Raw genomic sequence first — 25,181 nt, forward strand, 5'->3', positions numbered from 1 at the left:
TGCTAGCACCTTCTCTGTGCCTGGGAAGCAGAAGTGTTCACATTGCTTCGCAGAATCGGATTTGTGCAGAAAACAGTAACACTTGTTCAGAAGGAAAGAAAGCACAGAGCCCCAGATTTGCTGTTGTCCTGGAGAGCTTGCAGAGCACTGGGGAAAGGCAGGCAGAGAATTCCCTGCTAGCACCTTCTCTGTGCCTGGGAAGCAGAAGTGTTCACATTGTTATGCAGAATCGCTTTTGTGCAGAAAACACTAACACTTGTTCAGAAGGAAAGAAAGCACAGAGCCCCAGATTCTATGTTGTCCTGGAGAGCTTGCAGAGCACTGGGGAAAGGCAGGCAGAGAATTCCTTGATAGCACCTTCTCTGTGCCTGTTCACATTGCTTCGCAGAATCGCTTTTGTGCAGAAAACAGTAACACTTGTTCAGAAGGAAAGAAAGCACAGAGCCCCAGATTTTATGTTGTCCTGGAGAGCTTGCAGAGCACTGGGGAAAGGCAGGCAGAGAATTCCTTGCTAGCACCTTCTCTGTGCCTGGGAAGCAGAAGTGTTCACATTGCTTCGCAAGAATCGCTTTTGTGCAGAAAACAGTAACACTTGTTCAGAAGGAAAGACAGCACAGAGCCCCAGATTTGCTGTTGTTCTGGAGAGCTTGCATAGCACTGGGGAAAGGCAGGCATAGATTTCCCTGCTAGCACCTTCTCTGTGCCTGGGAAGCAGAAGTGTTCACATTGCTTCGCAGAATCGCTTTTGTGCAGAAAACTCTAACAATTGTTCAGAACTAAAGAAAGCACAGAGCCCCAGATTCTATGTTGTTCTGGAGAGCTTGCATAGCACTGGGGAAAGGCAGGCAGAGAATTCCCTGCTAGCACCTTCTCTGTGCCTGGGAAGCAGAAGTGTTCACATTGCTTCGCAGAATCGCTTTTGTGCAGAAAACACTAACACTTGTTCAGAAGGAAAGAAAGCACAGAGCCCAAGATTCTATGTTGTCCTGGAGAGCTTGCAGAGCACTGGGGAAAGGCAGGCAGAGAATTCCTTGATAGCACCTTCTCTGTGCCTGTTCACATTGCTTCGCAAGAATCGCTTTTGTGCAGAAAACAGTAACACTTGTTCAGAAGGAAAGAAAGCACAGAGCCCCAGATTTTATGTTGTCCTGGAGAGCTTGCAGAGCACTGGGGAAAGGCAGGCAGAGAATTCCTTGCTAGCACCTTCTCTGTGCCAGGGAAGCAGAAGTGTTCACATTGCTTCGCAAGAATCGCTTTTGTGCAGAAAACAGTAACACTTGTTCAGAAGGAAAGACAGCACAGAGCCCCAGATTTGCTGTTGTTCTGGAGAGCTTGCATAGCACTGGGGAAAGGCAGGCAGAGATTTCCCTGCTAGCACCTTCTCTGTGCCTGGGAAGCAGAAGTGTTCACATTGCTTCGCAGAATCGCTTTTGTGCAGAAAACACTAACACTTGTTCAGAACAAAAGAAAGCACAGAGCCCCAGATTTGCTGTTGTTCTGGAGAGCTTGCAGAGCACTGGGGAAAGGCAGGCAGAGAATTCCCTGCTAGCACCTTCTCTGTGTCTGGGAAGCAGAAGTGTTTACATTGCTTCGCAGAATCGCTTTTGTGCAGAAAACTCTAACAATTGTTCAGAACTAAAGAAAGCACAGAGCCCCAGATTTGCTGTTGTTCTGGAGAGCTTGCATAGCACTGGGGAAAGGCAGGCAGAGAATTCCTTGATAGCACCTTCTCTGTGCCTGGGAAGCAGAAGTGTTCACATTGCTTCGCAGAATCGCTTTTGTGCAGAAAACACTAACACTTGTTCAGAACGAAAGAAAGCACAGAGCCCCAGATTCTATGTTGTCCTGGAGAGCTTGCAGAGCACTGGGGAAAGGCAGGCAGAGAATTCCCTGATAGCACCTTCTCTGTGCCTGTTCACATTGCTTCGCAAGAATCGCTTTTGTGCAGAAAACAGTAACACTTGTTCAGAAGGAAAGAAAGCACAGAGCCCCAGATTCTATGTTGTCCTGGAGAGCTTGCAGAGCACTGGGGAAAGGCAGGCAGAGAATTCCCTGCTAGCACCTTCTCTGTGCCTGGGAAGCAGAAGTGCTCACATTGCTTCGCAAGAATCGCTTTTGTGCAGAAAACACTAACACTTGTTCAGAACGAAAGAAAGCACAGAGCTCCAGATTTTATGTTGTCCTGGAGAGCTTGCAGAGCACTGGGGAAAGGCAGGCAGAGAATTCCCTGCTAGCACCTTCTCTGTGCCTGTTCACATTGCTTCGCAGAATCGCTTTTGTGCCGAAAACACTAACACTTGTTCAGAACGAAAGACAGCACAGAGCCCCAGATTCTATGTTGTCCTGGAGAGCTTGCAGAGCACTGGGGAAAGGCAGGCAGAGAATTCCCTGATAGCACCTTCTCTGTGCCTGTTCACATTGCTTCGCAGAATCGCTTTTGTGCAGAAAACAGTAACACTTGTTCAGAAGGAAAGAAAGCACAGAGCCCCAGATTTTTTGTTCTCCTGGAGAGCTTGCAGAGCACTGGGGAAAGGCAGGCAGAGAATTCCCTGATAGCACCTTCTCTGTGCCTGGGAAGCAGAAGTGTTCACATTGCTTCGAAGAATCGCTTTTGTGCAGAAAACAGTAACACTTGTTCAGAAGGAAAGAAAGCACAGAGCCCCAGATTTGCTGTTGTTCTGGAGAGCTTGCAGAGCACTGGGGAAAGGCAGGCAGAGAATTCCCTGCTAGCACCTTCTCTGTGTCTGGGAAGCAGAAGTGTTTACATTGCTTCGCAGAATCGCTTTTGTGCAGAAAACTCTAACAATTGTTCAGAACTAAAGAAAGCACAGAGCCCCAGATTTGCTGTTGTTCTGGAGAGCTTGCATAGCACTGGGGAAAGGCAGGCAGAGAATTCCTTGATAGCACCTTCTCTGCGTCTGGGAATCAGAAGTGTTCACATTGCTTCGCAGAATCGCTTTTGTGCAGAAAACACTAACACTTGTTCAGAACAAAAGAAAGCACAGAGCCCCAGATTCTATGTTGTCCTGGAGAGCTTGCAGAGCACTGGGGAAAGGCAGGCAGAGAATTCCCTGATAGCACCTTCTCTGTGCCTGTTCACATTGCTTCGCAAGAATCGCTTTTGTGCAGAAAACAGTAACACTTGTTCAGAACTAAAGAAAGCACAGAGCCCCAGATTCTATGTTGTCCTGGAGAGCTTGCAGAGCACTGGGGAAAGGCAGGCAGAGAATTCCCTGCTAGCACCTTCTCTGTGCCTGGGAAGCAGAAGTGCTCACATTGCTTCGCAAGAATCGCTTTTGTGCAGAAAACACTAACACTTGTTCAGAACGAAAGAAAGCACAGAGCTCCAGATTTTATGTTGTCCTGGAGAGCTTGCAGAGCACTGGGGAAAGGCAGGCAGAGAATTCCCTGCTAGCACCTTCTCTGTGCCTGGGAAGCAGAAGTGTTTACATTGCTTCGCAGAATCGCTTTTGTGCAGGAAACAGTAACACTTGTTCAGAAGGAAAGAAAGCACAGAGCCCCAGATTTGCTGTTGTTCTGGAGAGCTTGCAGAGCACTGGGGAAAGTCAGGCAGAGATTTCCCTGCTACCACCTTCTCTGTGCCTGGGAAGCAGAAGTGTTCACTTTGCTTCGCAAGAATCGCTTTTGTGCAGAAAACACTAACACTTGTTCAGAAGGAAAGAAAGCACAGAGCCCCAGATTTTATGTTGTCCTGGAGAGCTTGCAGAGCACTGGGGAAAGGCAGGCAGAGGATTCCTTGCTAGCACCTTCTCTGTGCCTGGGAAGCAGAAGTGTTCACATTGCTTCGCAGAATCACTTTTCTTCAGAAAACAGTAACACTTGTTCAGAAGGAAAGAAAGCACAGAGCCCCAGATTCTATGTTGTCCTGGAGAGCTTGCAGAGCACTGGGGAAAGGCAGGCAGAGAATTCCCTGCTAGCTCCTTCTCTGTGCCTGGGAAGCAGAAGTGTTCACATTGCTTCGCAAGAATCGCTTTTGTGCAGAAAACAGTAACACTTGTTCAGAAGGAAAGAAAGCACAGAGCCCCAGATTTTATGTTGTCCTGGAGAGATTGCAGAGCACTGGGGAAAGGCAGGCAGAGAATTCCCTGCTAGCACCTTCTCTGTGCCTGTTCACATTGCTTCGCAGAATCGCTTTTGTGCAGAAAACACTAACACTTGTTCAGAAGGAAAGAAAGCACAGAGCCCCAGATTCTATGTTGTCCTGGAGAGCTTGCAGAGCACTGGGGAAAGGCAGGCAGAGAATTCCCTGCTAGCACCTTCTCTGTGCCTGGGAAGCAGAAGTGTTCGCATTGCTTCGCAAGAATCGCTTTTTTGCAGAAAACAGTAACAGTTTTTCAGAACGAAAGAAAGCACAGAGCCCCAGATTCTATGTTGTCCTGGAGAGCTTGCAGAGCACTGGGGAAAGGCAGGCAGAGAATTCCCTGATAGCACCTTCTCTGTGCCTGTTCACATTGTTTCGCAGAATCGCTTTTGTGCAGAAAACATTAACACTTGTTCAGAAGGAAAGAAAGCACAGAGCCCCAGATTTTATGTTGTCCTGGAGAGCTTGCAGAGCACTGGGGAAAGGCAGGCAGAGAATTCCCTGATAGCACCTTCTCTGTGCCTGTTCACATTGCTTCGCAGAATCGCTTTTGTGCAGGAAACAGTAACACTTGTTCAGAAGGAAAGAAAGCACAGAGCCCCAGATTTGCTGTTGTTCTGGAGAGCTTGCAGAGCACTGGGGAAAGGCAGGCAGAGATTTCCCTGCTAGCACCTTCTCTGTGCCTGGGAAGCAGAAGTGTTCCCTTTGCTTCGCAAGAATCGCTTTTGTGCAGAAAACACTAACACTTGTTCAGAAGGAAAGAAAGCACAGAGCCCCAGATTTTATGTTGTCCTGGAGAGCTTGCAGAGCACTGGGGAAAGGCAGGCAGAGGATTCCTTGCTAGCACCTTCTCTGTGTCTGGGAAGCAGAAGTGTTCACATTGCTTCGCAGAATCACTTTTCTTCAGAAAACAGTAACACTTGTTCAGAAGGAAAGAAAGCACAGAGCCCCAGATTCTATGTTGTCCTGGAGAGCTTGCAGAGCACTGGGGAAAGGCAGGCAGAGAATTCCCTGCTAGATCCTTCTCTGTGCCTGGGAAGCAGAAGTGTTCACATTGCTTCGCAAGAATCGCTTTTGTGCAGAAAACAGTAACACTTGTTCAGAAGGAAAGAAAGCACAGAGCCCCAGATTTTATGTTGTCCTGGAGAGCTTGCAGAGCACTGGGGAAAGGCAGGCAGAGAATTCCCTGATAGCACCTTCTCTGTGCCTGTTCACATTGCTTCGCAGAATCGCTTTTGTGCAGAAAACAGTAACACTTGTTCAGAACGAAAGAAAGCACAGAGCCCCAGATTCTATGTTGTCCTGGAGAGCTTGCAGAGTACTGGGGAAAGGCAGGCAGAGAATTCCTTGCTAGCACCTTCTCTGTGCCTGGGAAGCAGAAGTGTTCACATCGCTTCGCAAGAATCGCTTTTGTGCAGAAAACAGTAACAGTTTTTCAGAACGAAAGAAAGCACAGAGCCCCAGATTCTATGTTGTCCTGGAGAGCTTGCAGAGCACTGGGGAAAGGCAGGCAGAGAATTCCCTGATAGCACCTTCTCTGTTCCTGTTCACATTGTTTCGCAGAATCGCTTTTGTGCAGAAAACACTAACACTTGTTCAGAAGGAAAGAAAGCACAGAGCCCCAGATTTTATGTTGTCCTGGAGAGCTTGCAGAGCACTGGGGAAAGGCAGGCAGAGAATTCCCTGATAGCACCTTCTCTGTGCCTGTTCACATTGCTTCGCAGAATCGCTTTTGTGCCGAAAACACTAACACTTCTTCAGAAGGAAAGAAAGCACAGAGCCCCAGATTTGATGTTGTCCTGGAGAGCTTGCAGAGCACTGGGGAAAGGCAGGCAGAGAATTCCTTGCTAGCACCTTCTCTGTGCCTGGGAAGCAGAAGTGTTCACATTGCTTCGCAGAATCGCTTTTGTGCAGAAAACACTAACACTTGTTCAGAAGGAAAGAAAGCACAGAGCCCCAGATTCTATGTTGTCCTGGAGAGCTTGCAGAGCACTGGGGAAAGGCAGGCAGAGAATTCCTTGATAGCACCTTCTCTGTGCCTGTTCACATTGCTTCGCAGAATCGCTTTTGTGCAGAAAACAGTAACACTTGTTCAGAAGGAAAGAAAGCACAGAGCCCCAGATTCTATGTTGTCCTGGAGAGCTTGCAGAGCACTGGGGAAAGGCAGGCAGAGAATTCCTTGCTAGCACCTTCTCTGTGCCTGGGAAGCAGAAGTGTTCACATTGCTTCGCAGAATCGGTTTTGTGCAGAAAACAGTAACACTTGTTCAGAAGGAAAGAAAGCACAGAGCCCCAGATTTGCTGTTGTCCTGGAGAGCTTGCAGAGCACTGGGGAAAGGCAGGCAGAGAATTCCCTGCTAGCACCTTCTCTGTGCCTGGGAAGCAGAAGTGTTCACATTGCTATGCAGAATCGCTTTTGTGCAGAAAACACTAACACTTGTTCAGAAGGAAAGAAAGCACAGAGCCCCAGATTCTATGTTGTCCTGGAGAGCTTGCAGAGCACTGGGGAAAGGCAGGCAGAGAATTCCTTGATAGCACCTTCTCTGTGCCTGTTCACATTGCTTCGCAGAATCGCTTTTGTGCAGAAAACAGTAACACTTGTTCAGAAGGAAAGAAAGCACAGAGCCCCAGATTTTATGTTGTCCTGGAGAGCTTGCAGAGCACTGGGGAAAGGCAGGCAGAGAATTCCTTGCTAGCACCTTCTCTGTGCCTGGGAAGCAGAAGTGTTCACATTGCTTCGCAAGAATCGCTTTTGTGCAGAAAACAGTAACACTTGTTCAGAAGGAAAGACAGCACAGAGCCCCAGATTTGCTGTTGTTCTGGAGAGCTTGCATAGCACTGGGGAAAGGCAGGCATAGATTTCCCTGCTAGCACCTTCTCTGTGCCTGGGAAGCAGAAGTGTTCACATTGCTTCGCAGAATCGCTTTTGTGCAGAAAACTCTAACAATTGTTCAGAACTAAAGAAAGCACAGAGCCCCAGATTCTATGTTGTTCTGGAGAGCTTGCATAGCACTGGGGAAAGGCAGGCAGAGAATTCCCTGCTAGCACCTTCTCTGTGCCTGGGAAGCAGAAGTGTTCACATTGCTTCGCAGAATCGCTTTTGTGCAGAAAACACTAACACTTGTTCAGAAGGAAAGAAAGCACAGAGCCCCAGATTCTATGTTGTCCTGGAGAGCTTGCAGAGCACTGGGGAAAGGCAGGCAGAGAATTCCTTGATAGCACCTTCTCTGTGCCTGTTCACATTGCTTCGCAAGAATCGCTTTTGTGCAGAAAACAGTAACACTTGTTCAGAACGAAAGAAAGCACAGAGCCCCAGATTTTATGTTGTCCTGGAGAGCTTGCAGAGCACTGGGGAAAGGCAGGCAGAGAATTCCTTGCTAGCACCTTCTCTGTGCCTGGGAAGCAGAAGTGTTCACATTGCTTCGCAAGAATCGCTTTTGTGCAGAAAACAGTAACACTTGTTCAGAAGGAAAGACAGCACAGAGCCCCAGATTTGCTGTTGTTCTGGAGAGCTTGCATAGCACTGGGGAAAGGCAGGCAGAGAATTCCCTGCTAGCACCTTCTCTGTGCCTGGGAAGCAGAAGTGTTCACATTGCTTCGCAGAATCGCTTTTGTGCAGAAAACACTAACACTTGTTCAGAACAAAAGAAAGCACAGAGCCCCAGATTCTATGTTGTCCTGGAGAGCTTGCAGAGCACTGGGGAAAGGCAGGCAGAGAATTCCCTGATAGCACCTTCTCTGTGCCTGTTCACATTGCTTCGCAAGAATCGCTTTTGTGCAGAAAACAGTAACACTTGTTCAGAACTAAAGAAAGCACAGAGCCCCAGATTCTATGTTGTCCTGGAGAGCTTGCAGAGCACTGGGGAAAGGCAGGCAGAGAATTCCCTGCTAGCACCTTCTCTGTGCCTGGGAAGCAGAAGTGCTCACATTGCTTCGCAAGAATCGCTTTTGTGCAGAAAACACTAACACTTGTTCAGAACGAAAGAAAGCACAGAGCTCCAGATTTTATGTTGTCCTGGAGAGCTTGCAGAGCACTGGGGAAAGGCAGGCAGAGAATTCCCTGCTAGCACCTTCTCTGTGCCTGTTCACATTGCTTCGCAGAATCGCTTTTGTGCCGAAAACACTAACACTTGTTCAGAACGAAAGACAGCACAGAGCCCCAGATTCTATGTTGTCCTGGAGAGCTTGCAGAGCACTGGGGAAAGGCAGGCAGAGAATTCCCTGCTAGCACCTTCTCTGTGCCTGTTCACATTGCTTCGCAGAATCGCTTTTGTGCAGAAAACAGTAACACTTGTTCAGAAGGAAAGAAAGCACAGAGCCCCAGATTTTTTGTTCTCCTGGAGAGCTTGCAGAGCACTGGGGAAAGGCAGGCAGAGAATTCCCTGCTAGCACCTTCTCTGTGCCTGGGAAGCAGAAGTGTTCACATTGCTTCGAAGAATCGCTTTTGTGCAGAAAACAGTAACACTTGTTCAGAAGGAAAGAAAGCACAGAGCCCCAGATTTGCTGTTGTCCTGGAGAGCTTGCAGAGCACTGGGGAAAGGCAGGAAGAGAATTCCCTGATAGCACCTTCTCTGTGCCTGGGAAGCAGAAGTGTTCACATTGCTTCGCAAGAATCGCTTTTGTGCAGAAAACAGTAACACTTGTTCAGAAGGAAAGAAAGCACAGAGCCCCAGATTCTATGTTGTCCTGGAGAGCTTGCAGAGCACTGGGGAAAGGCAGGCAGAGAATTCCTTGCTAGCACCTTCTCTGTGCCTGGGAAGCAGAAGTGTTCACATTGCTTCGCAAGAATCGCTTTTGTGCAGAAAACAGTAACACTTGTTCAGAAGGAAAGAAAGCACAGAGCCCCAGATTTTATGTTGTCCTGGAGAGCTTGCAGAGCACTGGGGAAAGGCAGGCAGAGAATTCCCTGATAGCACCTTCTCTGTGCCTGGGAAGCAGAAGTGTTTACATTGCTTCGCAGAATCGCTTTTGTGCAGGAAACAGTAACACTTGTTCAGAAGGAAAGAAAGCACAGAGCCCCAGATTTGCTGTTGTTCTGGAGAGCTTGCAGAGCACTGGGGAAAGTCAGGCAGAGATTTCCCTGCTAGCACCTTCTCTGTGCCTGGGAAGCAGAAGTGTTCACTTTGCTTCGCAAGAATCGCTTTTGTGCAGAAAACACTAACACTTGTTCAGAAGGAAAGAAAGCACAGAGCCCCAGATTTTATGTTGTCCTGGAGAGCTTGCAGAGCACTGGGGAAAGGCAGGCAGAGGATTCCTTGCTAGCACCTTCTCTGTGCCTGGGAAGCAGAAGTGTTCACATTGCTTCGCAGAATCCCTTTTCTTCAGAAAACAGTAACACTTGTTCAGAAGGAAAGAAAGCACAGAGCCCCAGATTCTATGTTGTCCTGGAGAGCTTGCAGAGCACTGGGGAAAGGCAGGCAGAGAATTCCCTGCTAGCTCCTTCTCTGTGCCTGGGAAGCAGAAGTGTTCACATTGCTTCGCAAGAATCGCTTTTGTGCAGAAAACAGTAACACTTGTTCAGAAGGAAAGAAAGCACAGAGCCCCAGATTTTATGTTGTCCTGGAGAGATTGCAGAGCACTGGGGAAAGGCAGGCAGAGAATTCCCTGCTAGCACCTTCTCTGTGCCTGTTCACATTGCTTCGCAGAATCGCTTTTGTGCAGAAAACACTAACACTTGTTCAGAAGGAAAGAAAGCACAGAGCCCCAGATTCTATGTTGTCCTGGAGAGCTTGCAGAGCACTGGGGAAAGGCAGGCAGAGAATTCCCTGCTAGCACCTTCTCTGTGCCTGGGAAGCAGAAGTGTTCGCATTGCTTCGCAAGAATCGCTTTTGTGCAGAAAACAGTAACAGTTTTTCAGAACGAAAGAAAGCACAGAGCCCCAGATTCTATGTTGTCCTGGAGAGCTTGCAGAGCACTGGGGAAAGGCAGGCAGAGAATTCCCTGATAGCACCTTCTCTGTGCCTGTTCACATTGTTTCGCAGAATCGCTTTTGTGCAGAAAACATTAACACTTGTTCAGAACTAAAGAAAGCACAGAGCCCCAGATTCTATGTTGTCCTGGAGAGCTTGCAGAGCACTGGGGAAAGGCAGGCAGAGAATTCCCTGCTAGCACCTTCTCAGTGCCTGGGAAGCAGAAGTGCTCACATTGCTTCGCAAGAATCGCTTTTGTGCAGAAAACACTAACACTTGTTCAGAACAAAAGAAAGCACAGAGCCCCAGATTTTATGTTGTCCTGGAGAGCTTGCAGAGCACTGGGGAAAGGCAGGCAGAGAATTCCCTGATAGCACCTTCTCTGTGCCTGTTCACATTGATTCGCAGAATCGCTTTTGTGCAGAAAACAGTAACACTTGTTCAGAAGGAAAGAAAGCACAGAGCCCCAGATTTTATGTTGTCCTGGAGAGCTTGCAGAGCACTGGGGAAAGGCAGGCAGAGAATTCCTTGCTAGCACCTTCTCTGTGCCTGGGAAGCAGAAGTGTTCACATTGCTTCGCAGAATCGCTTTTGTGCAGAAAACACTAACACTTGTTCAGAAGGAAAGAAAGCACAGAGCCCCAGATTTGCTGTTGTTCTGGAGAGCTTGCAGAGCACTGGGGAAAGGCAGGCAGAGAATTCCCTGCCAGCACCTTCTCTGTGCCTGGGCAGCAGAAGTGTTCACATTACTTCGCAAGAATCGCTTTTCTGCAGAAAACAGTAACACTTGTTCAGAACGAAAGAAAGCACAGAGCCCCAGATTTGCTGTTGTTCTGGAGAGCTTGCAGAGCACTGGGGAAAGGCAGGCAGAGAATTCCCTGCTAGCACCTTCTCTGTGTCTGGGAAGCAGAAGAGTTCACATTACTTCGCAAGAATCGCTTTTCTGCAGAAAACAGTAACACTTGTTTAGAACAAAAGAAAGCACAGAGCCCCAGATTTGCTGTTGTTCTGGAGAGCTTGCAGAGCACTGGGGAAAGGCAGGCAGAGAATTCCCTGCTAGCACCTTCTCTGTGCCTGGGAAGCAGAAGTGTTCACATTGCTTCGCAGAATCGCTTTTGTGCAGAAAACAGTAACACTTGTTCAGAACAAAAGAAAGCACAGAGCCCCAGATTTGCTGTTGTTCTGGAGAGCTTGCAGAGCACTGGGGAAAGGCAGGCAGGGAATTCCCTGCTTGCACCTTCTCCGTGCCTGGGAAGCAGAAGTGTTCACATTGCTTCGCAGAATCGCTTTTCTGCAGAAAACACTAACACTTGTTCAGAACAAAAGAAAGCACAGAGCCCCAGATTTGCTGTTGTTCTGGAGAGCTTGCAGAGCACTGGGGAAAGGCAGGCAGAGAATTCCCTGCTAGCACCTTCTCTGCGTCTGGGAAGCAGAAGTGTTTACATTGCTTCGCAGAATCGCTTTTGTGCAGAAAACACTAACAATTGTTCAGAACTAAAGAAAGCACAGAGCCCCAGATTTGCTGTTGTTCTGGAGAGCTTGCAGAGCACTGGGGAAATGCAGGCAGAGAATTCCCTGCTAGCACCTTCTCTGTCCCTGGGAAGCAGAAGTGTTCACATGGCTTCGCAGAATCGCTTTTGTGCAGAAAAAACTAACACTTGTTCAGAACTAAAGAAAGCACAGAGCCCCAGATTTTATGTTGTCCTGGAGAGCTTGCAGAGCACTGGGGAAAGGCAGGCAGAGAATTCCCTGATAGCACCTTCTCTGTGCCTGGGAAGCAGAAGTGTTCACATTGCTTCGCAGAATCGCTTTTCTTCAGAAAACAGTAACACTTGTTCAGAAGGAAAGAAAGCACAGAGCCCCAGATTTTATGTTGTCCTGGAGAGCTTGCAGAGCACTGGGGAAAGGCAGGCAGAGAATTCCCTGCTAGCTCCTTCTCTGTGCCTGGGAAGCAGAAGTGTTCACATTGCTTCGCAAGAATCGCTTTTGTGCAGAAAACAGTAACACTTGTTCAGAAGGAAAGAAAGCACAGAGCCCCAGATTTTATGTTGTCCTGGAGAGATTGCAGAGCACTGGGGAAAGGCAGGCAGAGAATTCCCTGCTAGCACCTTCTCTGTGCCTGTTCACATTGCTTCGCAGAATCGCTTTTGTGCAGAAAACACTAACACTTGTTCAGAAGGAAAGAAAGCACAGAGCCCCAGATTCTATGTTGTCCTGGAGAGCTTGCAGAGCACTGGGGAAAGGCAGGCAGAGAATTCCCTGCTAGCACCTTCTCTGTGCCTGGGAAGCAGAAGTGTTCGCATTGCTTCGCAAGAATCGCTTTTGTGCAGAAAACAGTAACAGTTTTTCAGAACGAAAGAAAGCACAGAGCCCCAGATTCTATGTTGTCCTGGAGAGCTTGCAGAGCACTGGGGAAAGGCAGGCAGAGAATTCCCTGATAGCACCTTCTCTGTGCCTGTTCACATTGTTTCGCAGAATCGCTTTTGTGCAGAAAACATTAACACTTGTTCAGAACTAAAGAAAGCACAGAGCCCCAGATTCTATGTTGTCCTGGAGAGCTTGCAGAGCACTGGGGAAAGGCAGGCAGAGAATTCCCTGCTAGCACCTTCTCAGTGCCTGGGAAGCAGAAGTGCTCACATTGCTTCGCAAGAATCGCTTTTGTGCAGAAAACACTAACACTTGTTCAGAAGGAAAGAAAGCACAGAGCCCCAGATTTTATGTTGTCCTGGAGAGCTTGCAGAGCACTGGGGAAAGGCAGGCAGAGAATTCCCTGATAGCACCTTCTCTGTGCCTGTTCACATTGATTCGCAGAATCGCTTTTGTGCAGAAAACAGTAACACTTGTTCAGAAGGAAAGAAAGCACAGAGCCCCAGATTTTATGTTGTCCTGGAGAGCTTGCAGAGCACTGGGGAAAGGCAGGCAGAGAATTCCTTGCTAGCACCTTCTCTGTGCCTGGGAAGCAGAAGTGTTCACATTGCTTCGCAGAATCGCTTTTGTGCAGAAAACACTAACACTTGTTCAGAAGGAAAGAAAGCACAGAGCCCCAGATTTGCTGTTGTTCTGGAGAGCTTGCAGAGCACTGGGGAAAGGCAGGCAGAGAATTCCCTGCCAGCACCTTCTCTGTGCCTGGGCAGCAGAAGTGTTCACATTACTTCGCAAGAATCGCTTTTCTGCAGAAAACAGTAACACTTGTTCAGAACGAAAGAAAGCACAGAGCCCCAGATTTGCTGTTGTTCTGGAGAGCTTGCAGAGCACTGGGGAAAGGCAGGCAGAGAATTCCCTGCTAGCACCTTCTCTGTGTCTGGGAAGCAGAAGAGTTCACATTACTTCGCAAGAATCGCTTTTCTGCAGAAAACAGTAACACTTGTTTAGAACAAAAGAAAGCACAGAGCCCCAGATTTGCTGTTGTTCTGGAGAGCTTGCAGAGCACTGGGGAAAGGCAGGCAGAGAATTCCCTGCTAGCACCTTCTCTGTGCCTGGGAAGCAGAAGTGTTCACATTGCTTCGCAGAATCGCTTTTGTGCAGAAAACACTAACACTTGTTCAGAACAAAAGAAAGCACAGAGCCCCAGATTTGCTGTTGTTCTGGAGAGCTTGCAGAGCACTGGGGAAAGGCAGGCAGGGAATTCCCTGCTTGCACCTGCTCCGTGCCTGGGAAGCAGAAGTGTTCACATTGCTTCGCAGAATCGCTTTTCTGCAGAAAACACTAACACTTGTTCAGAACAAAAGAAAGCACAGAGCCCCAGATTTGCTGTTGTTCTGGAGAGCTTGCAGAGCACTGGGGAAAGGCAGGCAGAGAATTCCCTGCTAGCACCTTCTCTGCGTCTGGGAAGCAGAATTGTTTACATTGCTTCGCAGAATCGCTTTTGTGCAGAAAACACTAACAATTGTTCAGAACTAAAGAAAGCACAGAGCCCCAGATTTGCTGTTGTTCTGGAGAGCTTGCAGAGCACTGGGGAAATGCAGGCAGAGAATTCCCTGCTAGCACCTTCTCTGTCCCTGGGAAGCAGAAGTGTTCACATTGCTTCGCAGAATCGCTTTTGTGCAGAAAAAACTAACACTTGTTCAGAACTAAAGAAAGCACAGAGCCCCAGATTTTATGTTGTCCTGGAGAGCTTGCAGAGCACTGGGGAAAGGCAGGCAGAGAATTCCCTGCTAGCACCTTCTCTGTGCCTGGGAAGCAGAAGTGTTCACATTGCTTCGCAGAATCGCTTTTCTTCAGAAAACAGTAACACTTGTTCAGAAGGAAAGAAAGCACAGAGCCCCAGATTTTATGTTGTCCTGGAGAGCTTGCAGAGCACTGGGGAAAGGCAGGCAGAGAATTCCCTGATAGCACCTTCTCTGTGCCTGGGAAGCAGAAGTGTTCACATTGCTTCGCAGAATCGCTTTTGTGCAGAAAACAGTAACACTTGTTCAGAAGGAAAGACAGCACAGAGCCCCAGATTCTATGTTGTCCTGGAGAGCTTGCATAGCACTGGGGAAAGGCAGGCAGAGATTTCCCTGCTAGCACCTTCTCTGTGCCTGGGAAGCAGAAGTGTTCACATTGCTTCGCAGAATCGCTTTTGTGCAGAAAACACTAACACGTGTTCAGAACAAAAGAAAGCACAGAGCCCCAGATTTGCTGTTGTTCTGGAGAGCTTGCAGAGCACTGGGGAAAGGCAGGCAGAGAATTCCCTGCTAGCACCTTCTCTGTGTCTGGGAAGCAGAAGTGTTTACATTGCTTCGCAGAATCGCTTTTGTGCAGAAAACTCTAACAATTCTTCAGAACTAAAGAAAGCACAGAGCCCCAGATTTGCTGTTGTCCTGGAGAGCTTGCATAGCACTGGGGAAAGGCAGGCAGAGAATTCCCTGCTAGCACCTTCTCTGTGCCTGGGAAGCAGAAGTGTTCACATTGCTTCGCAGAATCGCTTTTGTGCAGAAAACACTAACACTTGTTCAGAACAAAAGAAAGCACAGAGCCCCAGATTCTATGTTGTCCTGGAGAGCTTGCAGAGCACTGGGGAAAGGCAGGCAGGGAATTCCCTGCTAGCACCTTCTCTGTGCCTGGGAAGCAGAAGTGTTCACATTGCTTCGCAGAATCGCTTTTGTGCAGAAAACACTAACACTTGTTCAGAACAAAAGAAAGCACAGAGCCCCAGATTTGCTGTTGTTCTGGAGAGCTTGCAGAGCACTGGGGAAAGGCAGGCAGAGAATTCCCTGCTAGCACCTTCTCTGTGTCTGGGAAGCAGAAGTGTTTACATTCCTTCGCAGAATCGCCTTTGTGCAGAAAACACTAACACTTGTTCAGAACAAAAGAAAGCACAGAGCCCCAGATTTGCTGTTGTTCTGGAGAGCTTGCATAGCACTGGGGAAAGGCAGGCAGAGATTTCCCTGCTAGCACCTTCTCTGTGCCTGGGAAGCAGAAGAGTTCACATTGCTTCGCAGAACCGCTTTTCTGCAGAAAACAGTAACACTTGTTCAGAACAAAAGAAAGCACAGAGCCCCAGATTTGCTGTTGTTCTGGAGAGCTTGCAGAGCACTGGGGAAAGGCAGGCAGAGAATTCCCTGCTAGCACCTTCTCTGTGTCTGGGAAGCAGAAGAGTTCACATTACTTCGCAAGAATCGCTTTTCTGCAGAAAACAGTAACACTTGTTTAGAACAAAAGAAAGCACAGAGCCCCAGATTTGCTGTTGTTCTGGAGAGCTTGCAGAGCACTGGGGAAAGGCAGGCAGAGAATTCCCTGCTAGCACCTTCTCTGTGCCTGGGAAGCAGAAGTGTTCACATTGCTTCGCAGAATCGCTTTTGTGCAGAAAACACTAACACTTGTTCAGAACAAAAGAAAGCACAGAGCCCCAGATTTGCTGTTGTTCTGGAGAGCTTGCAGAGCACTGGGGAAAGGCAGGCAGGGAATTCCCTGCTTGCACCTTCTCCGTGCCTGGGAAGCAGAAGTGTTCACATTGCTTCGCAGAATCGCTTTTCTGCAGAAAACACTAACACTTGTTCAGAACAAAAGAAAGCACAGAGCCCCAGATTTGCTGTTGTTCTGGAGAGCTTGCAGAGCACTGGGGAAAGGCAGGCAGAGAATTCCCTGCTAGCACCTTCTCTGTGTCTGGGAAGCAGAAGTGTTTACATTGCTTCGCAGAATCGCTTTTGTGCAGAAAACACTAACAATTGTTCAGAACTAAAGAAAGCACAGAGCCCCAGATTTGCTGTTGTTCTGGAGAGCTTGCAGAGCACTGGGGAAATGCAGGCAGAGAATTCCCTGATAGCACCTTCTCTGTGCCTGGGAAGCAGAAGTGTTCACATTGCTTCGCAGAATCGCCTTTGTGCAGAAAACACTAACACTTGTTCAGAACAAAAGAAAGCACAGAGCCCCAGATTCTATGTTGTCCTGGAGAGCTTGCAGAGCACTGGGGAAAGGCAGGGAGGGAATTCCCTGCTAGCACCTTCTCTGTGCCTGGGAAGCAGAAGTGTTCACATTGCTTCGCAGAATCGCTTTTGTGCAGAAAACACTAACACTTGTTCAGAACAAAAGAAAGCACAGAGCCTCAGATTTGCTGTTGTTCTGGAGAGCTTGCAGAGCACTGGGGAAAGGCAGGCAGAGAATTCCCTGCTAGCACCTTCTCTGTGCCTGGTGTGATAGACAGTAAACTGTTTGTTCATCAAATTCCATTGAAGATACTGGGAGCTCGTGACATGTTATTCCATAAACTATGTTGGCCTAAGCTTAATCTTAACTATTACACTGTGTAACGACTAACTGACTGTAAGTGCTTATCTAAGTTGAAATGCTGAAGCAAGGACTCCTACTAGGCAAAAGACTGAAAAGAGGGAGAAAGGGAAGAAGGACAAAGGGGAGAAAGACAAAGGGAAAAAAAAAAAAAAAAAAAAAAGGGGGTAGTGTCTATATTCTGTAAAATATAAACAAAGACTTTGTGAGCCACTCTCAGGAAAGTAGGAAATACGAGAAGCTGGTGACGTGAGGAAGACCCGGATGGAGCGACCCCCTAGCTGCAAAGTGCGCAGACGCAGGATACACCTCTCAGAGAGACCCGATAACGGAAGGCGGAGGATATAAAAAAGACGGACCCTCGGGAAGTGGGTGCGCGCCGTTGGTGGAGCAGGGACTCCCCGGCCGCCCAGCGCTGTTTTGCTTATTGCCGCTTGCTAAAATAAATAATTGAAATTTAATTTGTCCTAACTTGCATCATTTTGGCAAGATAGTCTATAACAAAATTGGTGCCGTGACTCGGATAGAGGCAATCTGGTGGGAAGCCCCATACGGGGAGGCGCGCCCCGCTGAGTTCAGCGGCCCCGGCTGAGTGCTATCACATCACGCCCTCTACCGACGAACTCCAAAACTCTGCAACAAGCAAAAAAAAAAAATACCGGTAACCCCGTAATCTTTGTGCACGAAGCCCCGGACGAAGACGCAGGGTTGCGTGAGTATAGGCCGGTTACCGTTCGGTTGGGGTTGGGTTTCCCGGAGCGTGGTGTGTGAGACGCCCAGCAGGGCGAAGCGAGTGCGGACCCCTCGGTAGTGCAGTTCCCATATCCCGCGAGGGACTGGGTCACGAAAAGGGGGAAGCGAATTGTGTGAGTGTGTGAAGGCGCTCCGGAAGATGGGACAGAAGAAAAGCAAGCCTTCTGATCCCATGGGTGATTTGGGACCCGAGGTGAGGTACCCCCAAATACCACCAGATAGCCCTTTAGGCTTGATGTTAAACCATTGGGAAGATTACCCCTCTAGGCGGGGTAAGGACAAAGCAAAAATGATTTATTATTGTATGGAAGTTTGGGGAGGGAAACAAATCAGAGGCGATCATCTCTATTGGCCTATTTTTGGGTCCTTTGAAGAATGGGTCTGCCAAGCCCTAAACATTTATGTCAACTCAAGGGAACCCTTTAATTTAGAGGAGAGTGAATATGCACAGGTATGGATAGCATCAGATACCCGAATAAAACTATATCCTCTAAAAGAAAAAGTTAAGAAAAAGAAGGTACGTGATGAGGACGAACCTCCCACCTCTCCTCCTCCTTACATACCTCCACCCCCACCTCCGGCGCCTTCACCTCCTCCGACTGCGCCGGAGGACCCAGAGAATTCAGACTCCCCACCTGAATCCCCGAAAGAACCGAGACGAATAACCCGTAGTCAAACTAGAATGGGGTGGGGTGATAGTGGCTTGTACCCCCTAAGGGAGGTTGCGATGGGGGGACCCCAGCCTGGCATGGGATATGTGACTGTCCCTCTTAATTCAGGGGACGTCAGAGAATTTAAAAAAGAGATGGGGAATCTATTGGAGGATCCCTTAGGTGTGGCGGAGCGGGTGGATCAGTTTTTAGGACCAAACATCTATACCTGGGATGAAATACAAGCCATAATGGCTATACTATTCACTGTTGAAGAAAGGGATATGATCAGGAGAGCAGGAATGAGAATTTGGGATCAACAGCATCAGCAAGGTCCGGCAGCAGATATAAAATGGCCTCTAAATCGACCTAATTGGAATAATCAAAATGAAATCGATAGAGGTCATATGCAAGACCTGAGGACGATTGTAATCCAGGGTATAAGGGAATCAGTCCCTAGAGGACAAAATATAAACAAAGCCTTTAGTGAACATCAGAAAAAGGATGAAACTCCTACTGAGTGGTTAGAGAGACTGAGGAAAAATCTTCAGCTTTACTCAGGACTAGACCCTAATACCCCAGTGGGACAGGCATTGTTAAAGACACAATTTGTGGCAAAAGCATGGATAGATATTAGAAAGAAGCTAGAAAAAATAGAAGATTGGCAGGATCGGGGGTTGGATGAATTACTGAGAGAAGCACAGAAAGTCTATGTCCGAAGGGAGGACGAGACTCAAAAGAAACATACCAGAATGATGGTAGCTGCGATAAGGGAAGGACAGAGAGTGAACAGTGCTGGGAGAAAACAAGAAGGTCAAAGAACAGGCTATAGATCAAAGGAACCGGAGAGAGAGAGAGAAAAAGGGAGTATTGTCTGCTTTTATTGCGGAAGAAAAGGTCACACAAAGAAGAGCTGCAGAAGGAGAATGATGGATGAGAGAATGTTTAAAGAAGATTAGGGGTGTCAGGGGCTCTATTTGCTGGGGACCCGAGAACGAACTGAGCCCTTGATAAAGTTAAAAGTAGGTCCTCAGCAACAGGAGGTAGAATTTTTAGTAGATTCAGGAGCGGAGAGATCTACTGTTCAATCATTGCCCCAAGGATGTAAGATTTCATCAGAAAAAGTACAAGTAGTTGGGGCGAAAGGAGAACCATTCGGAGTACCGGTAATTAAAGATGTACTCCTTGAAACAGATTCTAAAGTGGGGATGGGATCCTTATTGTTAGTACCTGAGGCAGATTATAACCTACTGGGGAGAGATCTAATGATTGAATTAGGAATTAGTTTGGAAGTAACAGAACACAAACTTGAAATCAAACTATGCCCCCTACGGGTTGAAGATGAGACTAAAATCAACCCTGAAGTGTGGTACACTCCGGATACGGTGGGAAAACTGAATGTTGAACCTTTTATGGTAACCATCCGGGATCCTGAAGTACCGGTGAGGATTAAGCAATATCCCATACCTCTGGAGGGAAGGCAAGGATTAAAACCAGAAATTCAGAGATTAATAAAGCAGGGATTATTGGAACCCTGCATGTCCCCTTTTAATACTCCCATTTTACCTGTCAAGAAGGCGGATGGGGGGTACAGATTAGTCTATGATCTAAGGGAAATTAACAAAAGGACTGTAACTAGATTCCCTGTAGTAGCTAACCCACACACTCTCTTAAGTCAATTAGGCCCGAACGACCGGTGGTACAGTGTAATAGACTTGAAGGACGCTTTCTGGGCATGTCCCTTAAAAGAGGAGTGTAGAAACTATTTTGCTTTTGAGTGGGAGGACCCAGACACCCACAGGAAAACTCAACTCCGGTGGACAGTCCTACCCCAAGGTTTCACTGAATCCCCAAACCTGTTTGGGCAAGCTTTAGAACAAATTTTGCAGGATTACCAGATAGGAGATACCCTTACCCTAGTCCAGTATGTAGATGATCTTTTAATAGCAGGGGAGGATGAGGAAAGGGTTCGGGAAGAAAGCATCAAGTTGTTAAATTTCCTGAGCTTAAAGGGACTGAAAGTGTCAAAATCCAAATTGCAATTTGTTGAAAAGGAAGTTAAATACCTAGGGCATCGATTAAGTCAAGGAACTAAGAAATTGGATCCAGAAAGGGTGAAAGGGATACTTTCCCTACCAAGTCCAAAAACTAAAAAACAAGTCCGGCAGCTATTAGGGCTATTTGGATATTGTAAGCAGTGGATCGAAGGGTATAGTGGAAAAGTAAAGTTTTTATACACCAAAATAACTAAAAATGGATTATTAAAATGGACTCAGGAAGATGATCAACGGTTAAAAGAACTAAAAACTGAATTAGTAAATGCTCCTGTTCTGAGCTTGCCCGACCTGAAAAGACCATTTTTCTTATTTGTCAACACAGAGGAAGGAACTGCATTTGGAGTATTAGCCCAGGAATGGGCAGGAAAAAAGAAACCAGTAGCATATATCTCAAAATTACTGGACCCCGTAAGTCGGGGATGGCCTACGTGCCTACAAGTTGTGGTGGCAGCTGCTTTGTTAGTTGAGGAAGCGCATAAAATAACTTTTGGTAGTGAATTAAGGGTACTATCACCCCATAATATTAGAGGTGTGTTACAGCAAAAAGCAGAAAAATGGATAACCGATGCTAGACTAGTAAAATATGAGGCAATCCTCATTACGTCCCCCCACCTGACCCTTGAAACAACATCGTTACAAAATCCAGCCCAATTTTTGTATGGAGAACCTAGTCAAGATCTTTTTCATGATTGCCTCCGTAACATCGAGGAGCAGACTAAGATAAGACCAGATTTGGAAGAGGAGGAATTAGGGAAAGGAGAAAAATTATTTGTAGATGGATCCTCTCGAGTGGTAGAAGGGAAAAGAAAATCAGGGTATGCCATAATTGATGGAAAAACTTTTAAGGTGATAGAATCAGGACCCTTGAGTCCCAGCTGGTCAGCACAGGCATGTGAATTATATGCAGTATTAAAGGCTTTACAATTACTAAATGGAAAAGTGGGAACTATATACACTGATTCTAGATATGCCTTCGGAATAGTACATACCTTTGGGAAAATATGGGAAGAAAGAGGTTTAATCAATTCTCGGGGGAAGAGCCTAGTACATCAGGAGTTAATATCACAAATTTTGCAAGCTATACGAGGGCCCAGCGAAATTGCGGTAGTACACGTAAAAGGACACCAGAGGGGGCTAAATCCTTTAGTACGGGGGAATAACCTTGCTGATCAAGAGGCAAAGAGAGCAGCGCTATCAGCACTGGACTTGGATGATCCGATAGAGGACAGAAAGCAGTGTGTTAATTGTGGAGATAATTACCTCCCCTGTTATGGTTGCTGGAAAGAATACGGAGTAGACGGTATAGAATGTGTATGTGAAAGACCAGGGTTTAAGTGGTGCTTTTTCCATGGAAAATCCTATGAACTTTTAAGTTTTACTGTTCAAGAACAAGCAAAATTAAATCAAATGGGGATTAAACAGAAAGCTAATGGAAAATGGGAACTCCCGGATGGCCGAGAAGTTCTCCCAAAACCCATAGCTACCAAGATAATGCAGCAATTCCATAAAAACACTCATTGGGGAACTCAGGCATTAGTGGATCAATTTGCAACTAAATACATGTGCATTGGGATATATGATATAGCCAAACGAGTGATAGGAGAATGTCTCGTTTGTCAAAAAGTAAATAAACATCAAATAAGAAAACGAGTATATGGGGGGCGAGAATTGGCTCATAGACCTTTTGCAAGAATACAAATAGACTTTACTGAATTACCAAAGGTGGGGAGGTATAAATACCTATTAGTAATTATAGATCATTTAACTCAATTCGTAGAAGCCTTTCCCACAGCCCGAGCCACAGCTCACACAGTAACAAGGATATTACTTGAAGAAATCATACCTCGGTATGGAGCAATAGAAGCAATAGACTCAGATAGAGGTCCACACTTTGTATCCAGAGTAGCCAAAGAGACTTTGGCTGCCCTGGGTACACAGTGGCAATACCATACTCCGTGGCACCCGCAGAGCTCAGGGAAAGTTGAACGTATGAACGGAGAAATAAAAAAACAACTTACCAAACTAATGTTAGAAACTAAAATGTCATGGGTAAAGTGTCTCCCTTTAGCCTTGTTAAATATCAGAACTCAGCCCCGAACTGATGTAGGCATTTCTCCCTTTGAAATGCTATATGGGATGCCCTATGATTTAGAAATGCCACCGGATCACCCCCAACTTGAAGAATTAAAGATAAAGTCCTACCTGATACAGCTAATGGCAAGGAGAAAACAACTACAGGCTCGGGGGATGGTAGTACAAAGGCCTCCATTGGATGTGGCCATGCATCAAATCCAACCAGGAGATAAAGTACTAATCAAATCATGGAAAGAATCTTCTTTGACCCCCCGTTGGGAAGGACCCTATGTTGCTCTTATCACTACAGAAACTGCTGTTCGGACTGCTGAGAAGGGGTGGACACACGCAAGCCGAGTAAAGGGACCTATACAGGATCCGGCCTGGAAAGTGACCAGCCCTCCTGGGGATCTACGAGTCACCCTTCGGAAAACCTGAAAGAACTCTCTACACATTGTGAGATAAGAACCTACGAAGGACTCGATGAGTGAGACCCTGATATTTTTGTCCAATTGAAACTTATATTTGTTTTCCTTTTATATGCATAAAGTGTAAAGTGTAATGTATGTAAAGAAGGCTGGGGGATTCATAATGCACATGGAATAAATCTTCGGTCTAGTTGTAATCAGTGTTATTAACGAGAATAGCGATTAACTAATCAGGCCCTAAAACTGGAGATTCTAAAACTTGGTAGAAAATATTTACTAAAGAGAGTGCACTCACTCTAATTGGCCTACTCAATAACACTCTCAGATCCTAAGGGTGATCTGTAGAAAGCACATCCTCTGGGTCCCCTGTCGTGAACCCGAGGTTAAAGATAAAAACTGGGAGACCTATGTGTCCCGGAGTAGAGGCAAACGTACCCCTGAAGAATACGGCTGCTGCCGAGAAGATGGAACACTCTGCTGCTCTAAGCAACAGAGTAGGCAGAGGAGGCAGAGACGTATCAAAGTGGGGAAAACTTTACTGCCCTACTCTGAAGAAAAAAGGACCTCTGAGGGAGAAGGGCCAGACGAGAGTGTCAGACACCCCGATACAAAAGAGACTAAGAAAAAATATGCAAATCTATAGAATCCCGTCAGCCTTCTATTGGAGTTATTGGATAGTCTGGCTAGGTGTATTAGCTACAATGAATACACTACCAGGATGGGCTAGAACGACTAACCAATCCCACCAACCTTTTGAACATACCCTAACTAATCAAATTATATGGCCTTGGACAGATGCTTATTATGGACATACAGGAAGTATGGATGCAGATTTGTATGGGACAGAGTTAGCAACTGCCATACTAAGCAATAACCTAACACTCCAAACATATAAATGGGAGAATTCATCCCATACCTGGACAGCTAAAAAAGGAGATGAGATACAGATAGGCTGCAGAGTATTCAATGTAAATGTGATAATAAGTCGGCACCCTTTAATTCAAACCGTCCGTCAGCCCCCTTTTACTCAAATCGTTATCAGAGACAAAACGGAATCTAAAATAGCTCAAACCCGTTGTGAGTCGGAAACCTGTTGGTATGCATTTACTGCAACCCAACCGGTGTCCATAGTTTGTTTGGGAGGGACCAGGTCAGGAGATCAAGCTATATCTTTCCGATTTCCATTGAATATACAGGAGGAAACTACAACAATCACAACCCACGCTCCCAAAGAGACTACTCAGACTACTCATACTGTTCCAACACAACCAACAGTCGTGCTTAGCCCAAGAATTTTTAAAATTGGACCATATGCAATTAGAAATACAGGTAAACAACAAATGCTGTTTAACCCGGCGTGGTCTCTCAAGCAAGTTGAATTGTTAATGCAAAATAATGTTTCAAATATTCAGCCAGCATGTTCACCTTTCCTAAAGACTTCTTACGAGGGATGGACAACCTGGCTGCAAAAACAAACTCCTCACACAAAAAGAACGCAGAGAGACTTAACCGGTGCTTTGGGAACAGGATTGGGAGTTTTAAATAGTATTGATTCGGAGGTGATAATGAACAAATTGGCTACCTCAATTAGTGATTTAACTAATATACAAAGGCCTTTGCGATCTTCCTTATTGGCTTTGGGGGCTAACCAGTGGCTGTTGTCGAATATATTACCAAAAGGGGAAAAGGTAAATATAAAGGATCATGAATTGATTACAGACGCACTCAGTGTGCTCCAAAATAACCTCTCTTTAGCTCTCAGCTGCATCCAGGCTCAAATATGGATGCAGTCGATAGCTGCCTCAATTATAAGAGAAGGTGAAGAAGGTATTCTTCCTACTGAAATTCGAAGAATAATTTGGGACAGTGCTACTAATTTTGAAAAGAAACTCCAATCCTGGTGGAACCTGGTAAACTTTACCTATGACCCCATCACAAACACAGCTACTACCTTTATACTCACTATTTACAATGCCACCATATACCAAATTTATCCTATCATTGCATTAGGGCTGAATCACAACGGAACCATACTCTATCCTTCTGAGCATAGAGTATGGGCCCGAAAGGTAAACGAAAAATGGCAAACTGTCAATCTAGAGTCCTGCATTGTACGGGAACAACAAGGATTCATTTGTGAAGGCAATGCAATTGAGGCACAAGATATTTGTTTAGATACCGAACAAAATATTTGTCACTTTGAGGTCCATCCCAATGAAAATCCTAAAACAGTACTTATATATATTGGCGAAGGTTGTGTATGTTTGAGGACGGTTTGTGAATTCTTAACTGTAGACAAGATCATAATAGAGACAAAAAATTATTCAAATCTCTGTGTTTGCAACTTCACAAAGGTAATCGGATGTGACTTTTCCTATTTAGCCCCGGTCACGTCTTACCAACTCCTGCAATCCAATTATACATTAATACATAATCTACAACCTACACCCATTGGAATGAACCTCACTTTGGTTAAGCAGTTACTTCAACACAAAGACTTAGT

The sequence above is a fragment of the Strix aluco genome, chromosome 15, assembly GCF_031877795.1.
Source record: "Strix aluco isolate bStrAlu1 chromosome 15, bStrAlu1.hap1, whole genome shotgun sequence".
NCBI lineage: Eukaryota > Metazoa > Chordata > Aves > Strigiformes > Strigidae > Strix > Strix aluco.